This window comes from Bactrocera dorsalis, chromosome 2 (genome assembly GCF_023373825.1).
Source record: "Bactrocera dorsalis isolate Fly_Bdor chromosome 2, ASM2337382v1, whole genome shotgun sequence".
NCBI lineage: Eukaryota > Metazoa > Arthropoda > Insecta > Diptera > Tephritidae > Bactrocera > Bactrocera dorsalis.
The window spans coordinates 97,731,760-97,748,915 of NC_064304.1; the positions used below are offsets into that span (position 1 = coordinate 97,731,760).

General features: G+C 33.6%; 1 protein-coding gene across 4 annotated transcripts in view; it reads left to right on the forward strand.

Annotated features, from left to right (window-relative positions):
• Positions 1-879: 879 nt before the first annotated feature.
• Positions 880-17,156, forward strand: part of LOC105231615 (GATA-binding factor A) — a 48,755-nt gene continuing 32,478 nt past the window's right edge. The window contains exons 1-2 of one of the 4 annotated variants that reach the window (XM_029552562.2): positions 880-1,063; positions 3,639-3,922. The gene's annotated coding sequence lies outside the window, so the exon portion shown is untranslated. Of the gene's footprint in view, positions 1,064-2,466; positions 3,923-17,156 lie in introns of those variants that run through there. The other 3 variants (XM_029552563.2, XM_019992274.3, XM_029552564.2) reach the window with 3 other exon arrangements.

Sequence of the window (17,156 nt, forward strand, 5' to 3'; positions counted from 1 at the left end):
ACACATAAACTAACACTCTCTGAGAGTCGTATCACACGCATACATTTTTTTCTCAAAAGTTTATGCATATCTAACATTGAATGTGGTTCATTAAAATAATCTAAGAGTATAATAAACAACAAACGCACACACGCACACAACAAAAGGTGCACCAACCAAAACTCTGAGAAACGCCCACTTCAGCTTACTGCACATCCGCACGTTTAAAAATCGTTGCTTGTATGTGCGTTTGTGTTTTCATTCATGCTTTTCGTTTTCTCTTTGGAATTCACTGTAAACTCCATGAGCGCGAACAAGTTTGCCACCAACACTAATGCAGTCGTTTATCGGCGGCGATAATGGACCAACCAGAAGGGCTGCAAAGCTTTCAGTACAATAAAAAGAGCGAATGGCTCAGGTTATATGAAATAGTTGTTGTTTTATATATATGTATGTGCATATGTATTTCACAACAACTCTGCATGCCGTTTGTATGTATGTATGTTAGTTGTTCGCTCAACAATCTCCATCTTGGATAGCACAAACAGAAGTTGTAACTCGTACACGAAATGTTTGTTGGGGTTGCGTTGGAGTTTCGCTGGAAACTTGTTCCCCAGATTGCATGTGGGTTGGGTTTTTAATATGTTTTGCTTTCATTACTACTTTTATGGTAGTTTCGCAGAATTTGTGGGTATGCCTTTCGGTGTGCTTTCAGCCCAAAGCATACTCGTTTATTATACACTCTTCAAACGTTAGCAGCACGTTGCTCTCAATTCATGTTTGTGTGTATGTATGTTACTATTTGTTTGTATGCGTGCTTTCATGTATCGTTGTGTGTTTCTGTTTTTTTTTTGCTGAATACAAGCCACCAACTATTGCGCCAACCAACGGCAAGCCACCGGTAGCAGCGCAAACAGTCCGAGTTCGAGTTTGTCGATAACAGAATGCGGAGGAGCCGCGCGCTTGAGTAAATAAACAATTAGCCGACGCGAATTCAAAAGTGTATATGTATGTGATTGTGTGTGAAACAATAAAAATAATTTTATTGACTTGTATGTTTTAAACAGTTTATTAACATTTCACGGTGCGTATATGTGTGTGTGTATAGACATAGATACATGTTTATATTAAATGCAAACGTGTTATATTCTATATTTTATTATCTATTATAAGGTTTCAAATTTGCAATTCAACGAATATTTTTATTAAATACAAAGTAGTGCGTTGCTTTTAAATATTAAAATGAATAAAATTAATTTGTGTCTAAAAATACAAAAATATCAAATATTACGAATAATTTAACTTTGAAATATGCATTTAAAATATCTGCAAATAATAAAATCATAAAAATATATAGAAAGCAATAAAATAATTAAAATATATATAAAGGAATTATGCGTATAAATGAATTAATATCGCAAAAAGTTACACTAAATTTTATATAAAATATTCAAAACTAAAAGAAAAATAAATTTTAAATAAACCCAAGTTCAAAAAAATAGTTAAAAAAGACTCAAATAGAAAACAAAAAAAAGAACAAAATATTGATTGATTTCGGAAAATTAAAAAAAAATAAAAAAAAAAATCGAACTAAAAAGAACAAAAAATTCGATAGTTTCGTATGCAAGCTATTATAATATGCTTCACAGTTGCGTTGTAGTATTGTATTGGATATATACTACATCTATTGGACATATAACTACATGTCAAAATATATAAGCGGTCAAAGGTTTGCATGCATGGAAAAACGTTTTGCTATGTATTTCTGTCCAAGTTATTTGATGAACACAACCTTCAAATCGAATCCAGTAACCTTAATAAAGAAACACCCTTTTTATGAGAAATTGATTGGTCAGTTTTTATCGCAGATATGTACATATGTACATATATGCTATAGTGGTGCGATCGAAACAATTTGTTGTGATACATACGGAATTTTGTGATGATATCTTGAATAACTTGTACATACAAGAGCTTGATTTTGATTTTTCACTTTGTACGGCAGCTATAAATGCGTTTTAGTTGTCCGATATAGAAATTTTTTACGAATATTGTAGCGTTATTAAGGACTACAATTTATGCCAAATTCCGTGAAAATATCTTATCAAATCAAAAAGTTGTCTATACAAGAACTTAATTTTGATTGTACAATCTGCATGGCAGCAAAACGCTATAGAGATACGATCTGAAAAATATATTCGGAGATTGTAGCGCTATCTTATAGAATAGACTATGCCAGATTTCTTGAAAATATCTTGGCAAATAAAAAAGTTTTCTATACAAGAACTTGATTTTGGTCGACCAGTTTGTATGGCAGCTATATGATACAGTAGTCCGATTTACAAAATTGTTTCAAATATTGTAGCAATGTTTTTAACAACAACTTATGCCAAATTTCGTTATGATATATTGGCAAATAGAAAAGTTCTCCATGCAAAGACTTGATTCTGTTCGTTAAGTTTGTATGACAGTTAAATGCAATAATGGTCCAATATTGGCGACTTAGACAAATAAGTAGCTCCTTAGTGCTACAAAGACATACATATACATATGTATGTATGTATATTTATATATGCAAGAACATTATACATATATACATTTATATATATAATATACTACATATATGTATATACATATACACATATTACATACATAACTTTTACTAAAGTTGCACTAATCACAACAACTTGTTTTCTTGCTCACGTTGTAAATATCAACTGTGTCGCGCGCAACATTGAGCCACACCATCGCTAAAATACACTCACTTTGTAAACTTATCAGCAACAGTGGATACATTGTATTAAATATCACCGAAAAAAAATCACATCGCAATTGCCTTATCTTAAATGATTTTCCACCCGCGTATAATATATCACAATGCATATAAGTATGTATATAAACATACATATGTATATACATCATAACGCGTGTGTGTGTGAAAGTTCCCCACATTGTCAGCGGCTGCGTGTAATTAATCATCATCAACGTCAAACTCAGCGTTACAGCATTAACTGACTGACGCAGACACAACAGTGAGCCGCCATCGCAATCAGCGCGCCAACAACAATTCCTTTGCAATTACGCACAAAACGAAGCAAGCAATACGAGTATAAGAATATTATATCCTACACACAACTACACATACATATGTATGGCAGTGTGTGCGTGCGTATACAACTAGTAGCTCGTGCCTATCTTCTTCTCAACTGACATTGCAATTGTTGTTGTTCAACACTACAGTTCACAGCATTTTGTTTAGTTATTTTTCAAATTTATTGATTGCTGCTGCTGTTTCGATTGTTGCTCTTCTGTACTCGTGAAATTGATTAATTGCATTTACTGCTGAGCAATGTTAGTGAACTCTGCCTGTTAGCCTATTGACGTTAGTTAATAATCAGGCTTGTGTGTATGCATGTATGTACATACATACATACATACTTGCGGTTAAATAATATCGACTTTTTTATTTATTTTTAAGTCAAATGCCTTGGCTTCTAGCACGGATCGCGAATAAAATAAGCATTGGCATACACAAATGGCGCTTGCCTTTATTCCCGCCTCTTATAACGGACTGTAGCGCTCAGGCGTTTATATTTAAATATCAATGAGTAATAAAATTTATGATTTTTTTTCGTTTAACCGTCATAATTCTCTTACAGCAGTCATACAAAGTAGTATTCGAGATTTAATTAATGGCATAAATCAAAGCGAAACGGTATTAAAAATAAATATGCGCAAATAAAAAAGCTAACAAAGGCAAAAGTACATTTTCATACAAATAATACAAATATACTTGAAATATTATAGTGAAATTAATTCAAATTTTATTGAGCTTTGATTATTAAACTTAAATTATAAAAGTGCATAGTGAAGAGTGTGTGAACCAACATTTTACTACATGCGAAATAACTATTTAAAATATAGGTGACGCGAATCAGTGTCGGTAAGTTACGTATAATATTAATTACAACTAAAAAAATTTTTTTTCATAATTTTTAAAGAAAAATAAGTTATTTGCGGTATTTAAAAAATATTTAAAAACAAAAAAAAAGGTTAACACCAGAAAATTGTATACCCTTCACAAATAAAAAAGCTTACCATACAAAAATTTGTTTTCGAAAGAACAGCTTGTATGACAGCCATATGCTATAGTAATCCGATCTGAATAATTTTTTCGGTGATTATAGTCCTGCCTAGGATAATAAAGTATGCTGAATTACGTGAAGATATCTTGTAAAAAAAAAAAGTATTCCATAAAAACAAAATTTGGATTTAATTGATCAGTTTATCTGATGGGCATAAAATAATAAGACTTTTTAATTTAATTTTCGCGCGAAAACCCGTTCATGTAAATATTTTTTTTTTCTGGCTTGATGTGACTGTCACTGACAACTGTGTCAAATGTCACATCAAAATTAATCCTTAGTGTTTAGTATAAACTTGTCTTTCTGAAGTACATAAAATGGATTCGACGATTTTTAGAATGAGTGAAATTATTGAACCACGTAGTTCCATTAAATTTTGTACGCGGAATCAAATTTCTGATACCGAAACATTCAGAATGTTGGAAAAGTCCTTTGGTGATAATTTTTGTCGTAAGCAAGTCGTTTTGATTGGTAAAAATTATTCAAAGTGGGTCGAGAAGGCGTTGACGAGGAACCACGTCCAGGACGGTCATCAACTGATAATAAACACGCCAATAAAATTAAGGAATTGGTACTTGAGAAACAACGATTAACAGTCAGAGATATTATTGGCATCGTTGGAATATCGGATTGACCAGCGAAAACCATTTTTAAAGTTCATTTGGGTATAAGAAAAGTAAAAGCACGACTGGTTCCAAAACCACAAAATTTTTCCGAAAAATAGTGTCACGTTAACGTCTGTAAAAGAATGTTTTCCGACTAACAGGATGTCATAAAGCGTATTATTACTGCCGATTATACTTAGATCTATGCTTACGACCCGAAAACACACGATTAATCGGTCGAATATTATGGTAAATGTGAGCTGAAGCCCTAAAAACTAGGTCAAATCAGGTCAAAAAACAAGATTATGTTGACAGTTTTCTTCGATTATCGTGGTGTGGTGCACTCCAGGCCCGTAGCCAGCTTTTCATTTCGGGGGGGGCTGAAGTAAAAACATATATAAACTTTAAATTTTCTGTTTATTAAAAAAAAAACAATATAAATTCATATACATATTACTTAACTTGTAACTTGTGGTAGTTGTAACTTAAATAAGTAATATTTTTCTTTTCTTCTTGCTTGCCATATCATTAATTACTTCATCTGGATCTATTTTACGAGGGCTGTCCGATAAATAACCGACCTAACCATGATGCACGCGACTTTTTCAATTTTTTTTTTTTATTTTTCTACATAGTCTCCTTGTAACTCCACACACTTCTCCCAGCGATACTCCCATCTCTGCAACCCTTCCAAATAGTACTTGGCGTCTTTGTGTGCAAAATACGAGTTCACGAAAGAGATTGCTTCCTCATTTGACGCAAATCTCTGGCCACTGAGCGCAGTTTTAAGTTGAGGAAACAAAAAGAGTCGCTTGGTGCTAGATCCGGTGAATAAGGTGGATGGTCAAGCAGTTCGAACCGCAATTCGTGGATTTTCGCCATGGCGACTGTTGAGGTGTGAGATGGTGCGTTGTCTTGGTGGAACAAGACTTTCTTTTTTTGCAAATGTGGCCGATTTTTCGAAATTTCTTCCTTTAGCTTGTCCAATAATGATGCGTAATATGCTCCTGTTATAGTTTTTCCTTTTTCAAGATAGTCAATAAAAATAATTCCATGGCTGTCCCGAAAAACACTCGCCATCACTTTCCCAGCCGAATACACAGCTTTCGGTTTTTTTGGGGCTTGTTCCCCCTTTCCAATCCACTGTTTAGATTGGATTTTTGTTTCGAGCGTATAATGATGAATCCAAGTTTCGTCTACAGTTATCAATCGGCGCCAAAACTCGGTCTTATTGCCTCTAAACCAGTGTTGTCCAACGTGACTGTGTGCACGTTATGCTTGTGTGGGTTATTCTAGCGTCAACTGATCGCAAAATTCTTCTTTGCTTGCTTACGAAGTTGAATACAGTAGCACAATCGTGCTTTCACAGACACTTGTCGCGACATGTTGGTGTAGGTGTCTGGCACTGTCCGTGCGCTATTGTGCGCATAGGCCGTGGACAACGCTGCTCTAAACTGAGCCAACAGAGCGCTGGAAATGTTCATGCGCGCACGTTTGTGGTCTAGCGTAAGCAAACGCGGCACCCAACGCGCGGACAGCTTTCTCATGCCCAAATCTTGGTTTAATATGTGACAAACAGTTTCTTTTGACATCTTCATAATCTCAGCTATTTCCCTAACTTTAATCCGGCGGTCGTCTAGTACCAATTGATGAACTTTAGCGATGTTATCGTTAGTGGTTACAGTTTTTGGACGCCCAGGACGTTCATCATCTTCCAAGCTCCTGCGACCACGTTTAAATTCAGCTGCCCAAAATTTTACAGTGGTAAACGATGGTGCAGAGTCACCATACACCGAGTCCAACTCATCTTTGATTTGTGAAGGCGTATTGCCTTTCAAAAATAAAAATTTAATTACAGCTGGATATTCAATTTTTTCCATTTTGGGGAAATCACCGAAATAGACTCACAAAAACGACTGTCAACAGATAATTGCGCAAGATAACTTTCTGAAATTTTGGCGAGTAGCTATTATAATATGCACAATTTGAAGTAGAAACTTTTTTTTCAGATGTGCCGCTAGCTTCACGTTGAGGTCGGTTATTTATCGGACAGCCCTCGTAATATCCCAGTGCACTGCAATAACAGCAAGTGCACTCAGCCGCTCATTGCCCATCACACTGCGTGGTAAAGTTTTTATTCTTTTTAAGGTTGAAAAAGTTCTTTCGAAGGAAGCGGTCGTCACTGGAAGAGTTGGTAAAATTGTAAGCAGGTAGTGAATATTTTTAAAATACGTTGCATCGCAATGTTGCAGTAATTTCAACACTTCTATGGTTGGATCTATTGTTGATAAGCTGGCACACCACAATCGATACTCTGATTTTAATGCTGTCATTGATATTTGCTCCTCGAAGTAAATAGTTAATTTTTTTAATTCTTCGGCATTATCAATTGCAGCAAAACCTGGGAGTAGAATTTGAAATGACGAGAGTATATCCTCATTCACTAATAAACGTTCTGTCATGTTTTGAATCAAAGCATCAACGCATGGAATAAATATTGTAACTCTGAAGTGGCTTTCAGGGGTTGTGCAAGGTGGATTAGCACGAGTAGTTTGACGCGAAGTCACTCTAGGCACTACAAGATCTATGTCAAAAAGATCTTTAGACATTTGTGATGCTGTTTGGAAAATATCGTTGAAAAAACCATCCGCTGTTTCTCTTATCTGGTGCAGAGTTCTTATTAATTCTTTGGCTCGGTTCATTGCTGATACAAAATCCATAGATTTTTCTTGGAGTTGCACAGACAGTGGCAGCGTTAAGCTGAACAATTGCTCACAGACGAATAGACTAAGCAAAAAATCGCTTTTCTCTACCGCTGCTAAGAAGGCTGATGCTTTAGACGAAATGGACCATGTCTTACTCGAAATTATTTCCAAACTTAGTACAATGAATTTGAAAAGCTCCACAAAGCTTATAATGCTTTCATGCCTTTCTATAAACCTTGTTTCACAAAGGCGAACAAGTCGTCTTTTTTTGCTTTCTGGTGCGTGCTTCTGTATAACGTCCTGGAAAGTTGTGTTTGCATTTGAATGGTTTCTAAATAAATTTGCTATTTCATTGACAATACCAAGGCAGTTCCGTATTGAAGGTAATGACATAGTATTAGAAAGCGCAAGGTTCAATCGGTGACTAGCGCAATGAACATATCGTGCTTTTGGATACAGTAGTCTTATCCTGGTTTGCACTCCACTTAAATGCCATAACATGTTTGCTGCTCCGTCATATCCCTATCCAACCAACTTCGCCATATCAAGATGGAGATCTGTACAACGCTTAAGTATGACTTTTGATAAGTTTTCAGTCACCGTCTAGTGTAGTTGCGTACGACTGTTATAGGTTTGAGCTGAGTTGTGTATAAGAGTTTCAAAAGATTCAGTCAGTGATAAATCTTTTTTATTTGCGATTTATTTAAAAAATTTCCTTATTTCGGGGGGGGCTTCAGCCCTCTAGCCCCCCCCCCTGGCTACGTGCCTGATGCACTCCGAAGTCATTTTGCTATAGTGTTTCAATATCAGGAACCATGTTTAGGGTATAAGTATTATATGTAAAAGTTTGGTTTGCTTGAACCACAAATAATAACAAACGCAACAAGTCTATTATTGTTGTAGAGAATAAACCACAAATTCTTAAGCAGTTAATTAAACAAAGCTGAAATAAAAAGGTTATACTAATATATATACATACATACATATATATTGATACATTTTCTGTTAATAATTTTATATAAAAACGAACGAAAATACTATGTATTGTGTATTAGCAAGTTTAACACTCTTCGAAAAGTTCTTAGTATTTTAAGCCTCTAACAAAATGCTTACAACAAATTCAAATTCATTGCAGAATTCCATAATATTTCACAGGAAAATTTAGTTATTAATTTTAGCAATTATATGCATTAAAAAGAAAAATATGTATTATATTAAAAAGAAAAGTTCCACATACATTTTTATATTCCAGCAAACCATTTGAACTGCTGACCCCAATCTACAATTTCTAAAAGAAAAAAGCTTAGTAATAGTGGAGAATTTCAAACAAATTCAGAATTTCTTTATTAGAAACATGTGGAGAGATATTGAAAACGTTAGGCGGCCTACTCGCTTTCTAACCCAAAATAGCTTTATTGACGAATTTCCCCTTTTGTTGTTTTGCCGTCGGTCTTTCCATCGAAAATTTCTCCGAAGAAGTAAAGTTTTTTATAATATTTTCAATTTTTAAGTCACTTTTAAGTGAACGTTTTTTTTTACAAAAACGATTGTTATATATATTCTATAACGATCCGAAATCTTTGGTAATAACTCGTGCCAAATTTCGTGAAAATATCTCCTCAAATGTAAAAGTATCCACATTAGCTCTAGATACCGATCTTTCAATTTGTATGGAAGATATATGATATAGTATTCCGATATCGGCGGTTCCGACAAATGAGCAGCTTCTTGAAAAGAAAATGACATTTCCAAAATTTCAAAACGATATCTTAAAAACTGAAGGACTAGTTCGTTTATGTTATACATGTATACAGGCGAACGGATGGTCGCCATGTGCTTCATATACTCAGCTCATTACGCTTCAGTTATATGTATAGTAACTCTTTGCTGATATTTTTAAGATTCTTATTTATTTTTTGAACTCTTTAAAATAATCTCCCTTGGCCCCAATACACTTTTGCCAACGTTTTTTCCAATCCGCGAAACAGTTGTTAATGTCAATTTCCGGAATGGCCTTCAATGCGATTCACGTTTAATGCCTTTAATTTTTAACTGAACGGGTTTTAATTGGAAACGTTTTCCCAGGAGAGGTTGTTTGAGTTTTCTGAATAGCCAGAATTCACATGGAGCTAAATCAGGCGAATATGGGAGTTGCGGCACGATATTAGTTGATAATTTTGCGAAAACTCACGAAAACGCCAAGTAGTATGCGACGATGCATTATCGTGGTGCCAAATTCAAAAGTTGCCGGCTCATAATTCTGGCCTCTCTTTACGAACAGCTTTACCCAAACGACGTATAATACTCAAATAGTATACTGTTGACAGTCTAGCCGGTCGGAAGAGATTCGTAGTGCACCACACCTCGATAATCGAAAAAATTGGCAAAATAGTCTTGCTTTTTGACCTGCTTTGACGTAGTTTTTCCGACTTCAGCCCACCTTTGCCATGATATTCGGCCGATTGATTGTCTTTTTCCTTGTCGTAAGCATAGATTCAAGACTCATTGCCATCGCCGTTTCACGACATACTGGTAATCGGAAAGCATTGTTTCACAGACCTTAATGCGACGCTGTATTTTGAAGAAAAATAGTTTTCACTGATCCTTTCGATATTCCAACGAAGCCACTAAGATCTCTGACTGCAATTCGTCGACTCTCAAGCACCAATTCCTTTATTTTAGTGACGTGTTGAACATCAGTTTCTGACTGTCCTGGACGTGGTTCGTCGTCAACGCGTTGTCGAAACTTCTTTGAATAAACTTGTTCATGACAAACAATATCGCTGGAGGCCTTTTCCAACATTTTAAACGTTTCGGCACCAGAAATTTGATTCCACACATATAATTTAATGGGAGCTCTTTGTTGAATAATTTCACTCATCGCAAAAATCGCCGAATACACTTTATGTACTTCGGAAAGACAAGCGTATACTAAACACTAATGATTATTTTGATGTGAAATTTGGCACAGATGTGACTGACAGTCATACTTACCTAAAAAAATGTTCGGCGAATGGGTTTTCGGGCGAAATTTAAATTTAAAAATCTTACTATTTTTGGCCCACAGTATACTTGTATTATGATATTTTTTGATGTTACAAACATGGTAAGAAACTTTATATATTATACCATACAAAAATTTGAGTTCGAAAGAGTTCGAAAAATTTAATCGGGGCTTATAGCGTGTCTTTGATAATACTCTATGCCAAAATTCTCATTTAGAGTATCGTGTTTGTATTTATTTTACATTTATATGCTGGTGGTGTGCCATTTACATAAATATGTTTATATCTTTTCATTTAATAGATAAAGTCAAGCATATTAAAATTTTTTTTTAAATTGTTTTTATCTCTTTAAAATATTGATAATATAAAAACCTTTAACACTTTGCTGAAAAACCACAATAAATCACATATGTACATATGTACTTACGTTAAACACGCTAGCATTTATAGTGCTATTCAGCGTCTAATCAGCTGCAGATAAAATAATTAAGCGTAAACACGACAGATCACTATATAATCGGTTTTATTAACGCAGTGGCTTTTTTATTACATATTAAAGCAATAAAATAAAAGAAAGAAAGAAAAAAATTAGATGAAAAAGAAAAAAGTGGTAAACAGAGAAAAACAATAATAACAGCTAATTTGCATATGTTTTGCGTTGAGAAGCTAAATAGCATGCTTGCGCACTGCGTGCAATACTAAAAGTTGCCAGATGTTACTTGATACATATATGATATACACTCAGTCCTTTTTTTACGCGATTGTTGGTTCTGCCACTAATCGCGTAAAAAAAAATCGTGTAAAAATGGTTAGTTTTCCTATATTAACTGACGAATTGGTTCCGAATATAAAAAATATCGCGTATAACAAAATGTACGCGCAAAAACATATTCAAAAACAGTACAATAAGTTTCAAATTTCATACATATGATTTATTCATTCATAACAAAATAAAAAATACAGAACAAAAACCATATATAAAAGAGAAGAAAATAGAAAATAGGTAGATTTATTGAAAAAAAAACCGTTGAATGCTGTTCAATCACTGTCATTATCCGTACTGGAAATTATTCATAGCCGCTTATTTTGATGGCCGGCGCTGATATATGAATAGTATGAACTATGGATTGATGTTCTGATTGACTAAGCATCTCCGACTGACAAAATTAACTGAATTTATGGTGCAATTCAGTTAATTTTGTTTGAATGCTTCTTTTTGGACCCAATAAATTCCGATGTAGTTCTTTATATCTTAAAATACAGAGACTCAATTCTTTTTGAAAAATTCGTGCACGTTCGGCATCAGTATCATTTGCTACAAAATAATTTTCCTATTCTGCTGCAAGTTTAAAACCTTGCTTAACCGTCTCTGCTTTAATTGGATGATCGTCTATCTCGGTGTCAATATCCAATATCCACACACTATTAGGGTGCGCCGACATATTCAAAAATTATTACGCGTAAAAATATGTAAACAAGCAAAAAACGAAAACAAGCAATCGCGTTAAAGTGAGAATTTCGCGTAAAAAAAGGAATTTGCGCTGCAAAAATAACCGCGTTAAAGTGAAATAGTGTAAAAAGAGATCGCGTAAAAAAAGGACTGAGTGTACTATATATACGTTATTTGTATTTTTTTTGTAGTTTTTTTTTTTTGATTTTTTTGTAATTCTTTTTGAAAAGTTTTTTTTTGTGGTTTTTTGAATTTTCTTTTTTTATGCATTTTTTTGTTTGTTTTTTTTTTGTAATTTATTTTTTATATTTTAGTTTTTTTTTACTTTTTTATTTGTATTTTTTTGTAATTTATTTTGCATTTAATTATCGTTATTATTATTTTTTGTAATATTTTTATTTCTTTATGTATATTTTTTTATAATCTATTTTTTTGTTTTTTTTTTGATGTTTTTGTAATTTTTTTGCAATCATTGTTTGTATTTTTTTTGTATTTGTTGTGGAATTTTTTATGCATTTTATTTTTATTTTTTTTTGTATTTTTTTTGCACTTTATTTTCATTTTTTTTTTGTATTTTTTCCATTTTTGCTGTTGGATTTTTCTTTTGCATTTGTTTTTAATGATTTATTTTTTAATATTTTTGCTGCATTTTTTTTTGCTTTTTATTTGTTGTTATCAATTTTTTGCAAACTTTTTTTGTATTTTTTTTTGATTATTTTTTAATTTTTTTGCAACCATTTTTTTGTAATTTTTTTTGTATTTTTTTAAGCATTTTATTATTTTTTTTTGTTTTTGTTTTAGGATTTTTCTTTTGCATTTGTTTTTTAAATAACAGTTTTTTAATTTTTTTCTATATTTGTTTTTTATTGCATTTTATTTTTGTTATTAATTTTTTGCAATCTTTTTTTTGTATTTTTTTTTTTATTTTTTTTTTGCAATCATTTTTTGGTATTTTTTTTATTGGTTTTTTTATTTTTTTAGAATTTGTTATGCATTTTGTTTTTAATTTTTTTGTATTTTTTTTTGCGTTTTTGTCTTTGGATTATTTGCATTTGTTTTTTTTTATAATTAAATTTTTAATATTTTTTTGTATTTTTTTTTTATTTTGCATTTTAAAAATTTAAAATTTTTTTATATTTTATTAATTTTTTTTGTTTTTGTGTATTTAGCTTTTTACACATTATTTATTGCATAATTTTGACCAAAACAATGCAAGAATGCTTTCAATGCTTTCAGCTCATGAATTTTAATAATTCGCGCTTGTTTTCTTGCGTTGCATAATCTATTTAATCAAAGTCAGTGCGTATAAATATAAATGAACTGAACGGTAATCTACATATTCGTGCGAAGTTAAGAACAAGACAATGTGTAAATGCGTGAGCATGCTGGACAATAAATAATAATTTTCACTTTTCGCTCATAAATTTTGCGTTAAACAAGTAAAAACATTATTCATATAATTATCATGCTAACATGCATACTTACATACATATGTACATGCATGTATAGAAACATACATACATACTCGTATGTATATATGTACATACTTGCATGCTTATATACTTACATACACACTCTTGTGCCTCGGAATATGCGTTTTTCTACTTTCAAGCAGGCTTTGTTTGCTTCGAAAGGCCAGCTGGTGGCAAAGTAAACTTTTCTTTACAGCATGAAAACTCACACCAACACTTTATGCGCACACACATATTTATTCACACTCATACATACATAGCTGTTATACTAAAGACTTAGACTACAAACTTGTTTTCGCTCAAATTGCTTAGAAACATACATACATATGTACATCTTATACCTACATACAAGCATATACATATGTATAACATAGCAGTTATAAAGCAAAAAACAAAAAAAAACTAAGAAAAACAAGAATCAAGTTTCAAACCGGCACCGAATGACAGCCGGCATAATAAGAACGCGTGCAGTTGGAAAATTTATGATTGTTGCGTCTAGCGGTGAGTCCTCATAATTTAATAAATTCACTGCGTAATCCAGTAAATTCAATTTATAATTCAAACACAGTATGCATTTAAAAACGCTACTTTACATATGCATTTATTTATGTATGTATCTCCGAACATACACCGCAACATTTATACCCTTAATGCACGAAAACGCGAGTCTCGCAGTCGAACAGTCTCGCACTGTCACTTTCCCTCCAACTTAAATTGTTGCAAATAGCATTCACCACACGCTGCAAGTGGAGAGTTCATAATTTGCATTAATAATTGAACGCTTTCACAGTCATCCACACACACACACACACATACACGAACCGCAGCGAAGTTGCAACATTGAACACGAATAAAATGCAACATTTTTAACGGCCACGGCAAAACAGTCTATCATCGTTGACTAATTGAAGTGTTAATGTATTTATGACAAGCGTTGTATGCACCGTTATACGGTTATGTGCGCATAGTGAAGTGGGCCTGGCATGCACGGGTCATGCAGCAGTCGTAGCGCGCCTTCCATTGGCATTTACGGTAGCCATTAGCATTAGGAAATATTATTTATGATCACGAGTTGTGCCAAAGGAAAGCCGTTTAGCCATTAATATCGAAAATTCTGTAAAAGGATTTAATTAATGAAAAACTTGCACACAATATACATAGACATATATAGACATTGTGACAAAAAAGTACCCTGAAATTGTAAATAAAACGCCAAATATTTAACTAATAATCAATATTTTTTATTTCAAATTAACCCTTTGATATAATACACTTATGCCAATGATTTTTCGATGGAGTTTTGGGATGGCCTTCAGCTCCTTCAGCGAATTTTGTTTGATCTCTTCGATCAACTGAAAACCATTCCGATGATTGTTGACTTGTTTGCATGTCAAACTCATTAATCCATATCTCATCGGCAGTTAGAACGCTCTCCATGAATATGGAATCGGAATTCGCATGATCAAGCATGTCCAAGGGACCTGTTTACGGCAGTCTTTTTGAAGAAAATTCAGCTTTATCGGGTATCGAGTTGACAAGAATGCGTTTCATACCCAAAATATCTACCAAACTCATTCGTACGGAATAGCAAGAGATTTCGAGCTCTCTTACCATCTCTCTAACACTTGCCTGACGATTTTCAAACACCATATTTTTCACTTTTTTAATAAGCAGCTGCTATAAAAAACTGGTTAACAGATCTTATTCATGTTTGTTAAATTAATTTAAGACAGTCCTATCAACAGCTCACCACTTTCAATTTTAGACCAAGTATCCTCTGGGTAGCCAAAAAATATCCGTTTGAAAGCGAACTAAAATGAGAAGGTGAATCATGCCTCCCCAAAGTTGTGCGCTGGGCTTGAGACCCGACACGTAATGATTGAAAACGAAACAACAGCGTCGGATACAAGATCCCCTTTTTGAAGCGAAGCAAACGAGTCTGGTAGTGAACGAGGGCAAGGCGAGATATCTTCTGTCATCAAAGAAACCGTCATCGCAATCGCAATATGGATCCCACGCTCATATTGATACTCATAACTTCGAAGTCGTAGATAATTTAGCCTATCTTAGAACAACTTCTTTTTGCTACTTCTGACTGAGTAGGCAATTGAAAAGTAAAGTCCTTTTTCGACGAACAAAGTCAAAACTCTACAAGTCACGCATCATCTCCGTCCTCCTATATGGTACAGAGGCATGTAAGATGATAGCAGCCGATGAGTCGGCATTGTGAGTTTTCGAGGAAAAAGTTCTGCGGAAGATTTATGGCTCTGTGGCAACGGCGAATAGTGATCGTAAAAGAGATGTGGGTTTACGAATATGAAGTTGAAATTATACAAAGTAGCGAATAGCTCTCGAAAAACATGTCAAAAATCGCTGTAGGCACTGAAATTCCACCCAACTGAGGCTCATAAAAAATGTATGTAAAATTAGATTGAGCATTGGCATGCTTGTATTATGAACGCGATAATTAATATGTTTACTTAAAATACGAAAAAAAGTAGTTTTTTGTCAGTCCGAGTCAAATTTGATCAGGTGGTAAATCATACAAAAAGTAAACCGTTGATGATTTTTAAGAGATATGCTTAGAAAGAAATGAAATACGAGTCGTCTTTATTTGCTGAAGATTCTGCCGATCGTTGAGAAGTTAACAGACCTGTCTAATTCAAGCCCTTGTATGGAAAACTTTTTCATTAGACAAGATATCTTCACTAAGTTCAGCATACATTATTACACAAGACAAAGCTACAATCTTCGAAAAAACTGTTCAGATCGGACTATTATAGCATATAGCTGTCATACATTCTGATCGATATAAACCAAGTCTTTGTATAGAAAACCTTTCATTTGACAAGATACGAGTATCGTCACGAAATTTAGCATAGATTATGGTGCATGGCAGCCATACAATCACCAAGCAAATTGTTCAGATAAGAAGCAAGAACATTCCCTTCCATAACTTAGTATTGAGCAAAACATTATGTGCTATTTTAGTAAACGTCCATAGTTTTCGGTTTTTTTTTCATTCCACAATTGCAAGTCAATGGCATTTCATGCGCACAACAAAGTTGCGATAAATGATTTACTGCTTATCAACATCAACATGCATACCGATATACAAAAGTCCCCATCTACGCAGGGTTAACGTAGTTGAAAAGATTTTTCTTGAAAGACTTCCGCTTTAAGCGATAATTACATGAATTATATAAAACACCCGCGATAAAATACCATAAATATGCGATATGAGGCAAGTAGAAAGAACCGGCGAAAATATGTTTGTTTCGTTAACGATGAAAATAACGCAACATCCGCTGCAATCTTAAGATAAAACTAAAAATTTTAAATTTCTAAAATGTAACTAGCGTACAACGATTTCAAAATTTCACGCGGAAAGTAATTTGCCAAGCAGATTGCATTTCAGTTCAAGCTAATAAAAAATAAATGGGCAAACTGAAATTGTTTTGCACCTTTTTGTGAAAATACGCAGTGCCGCTCGGAATGTGTGGAATGTGTAGTAAGAACGCAGCAAGTGACCGGAATAGTGTCGCCAAGCACGCATGAGACGGTACGACATGCCATGCCTTTGGCGGGCAGTGCATTAGATCGATTTTTCAGTAATTTCTGTAGCCTGTCGTGAGCACTCAGTTGCCAAAGTAGACTTGCTTCATATACCACATACATATGTACATATATAGTTATTGCCATCTATGTATTCATGCATTCGTTTGTATATTTGTACTTATACCACTATTTGGTAGGTCAAAGTGTCATAAAATATTTAATTTGCTGGGAAATAGG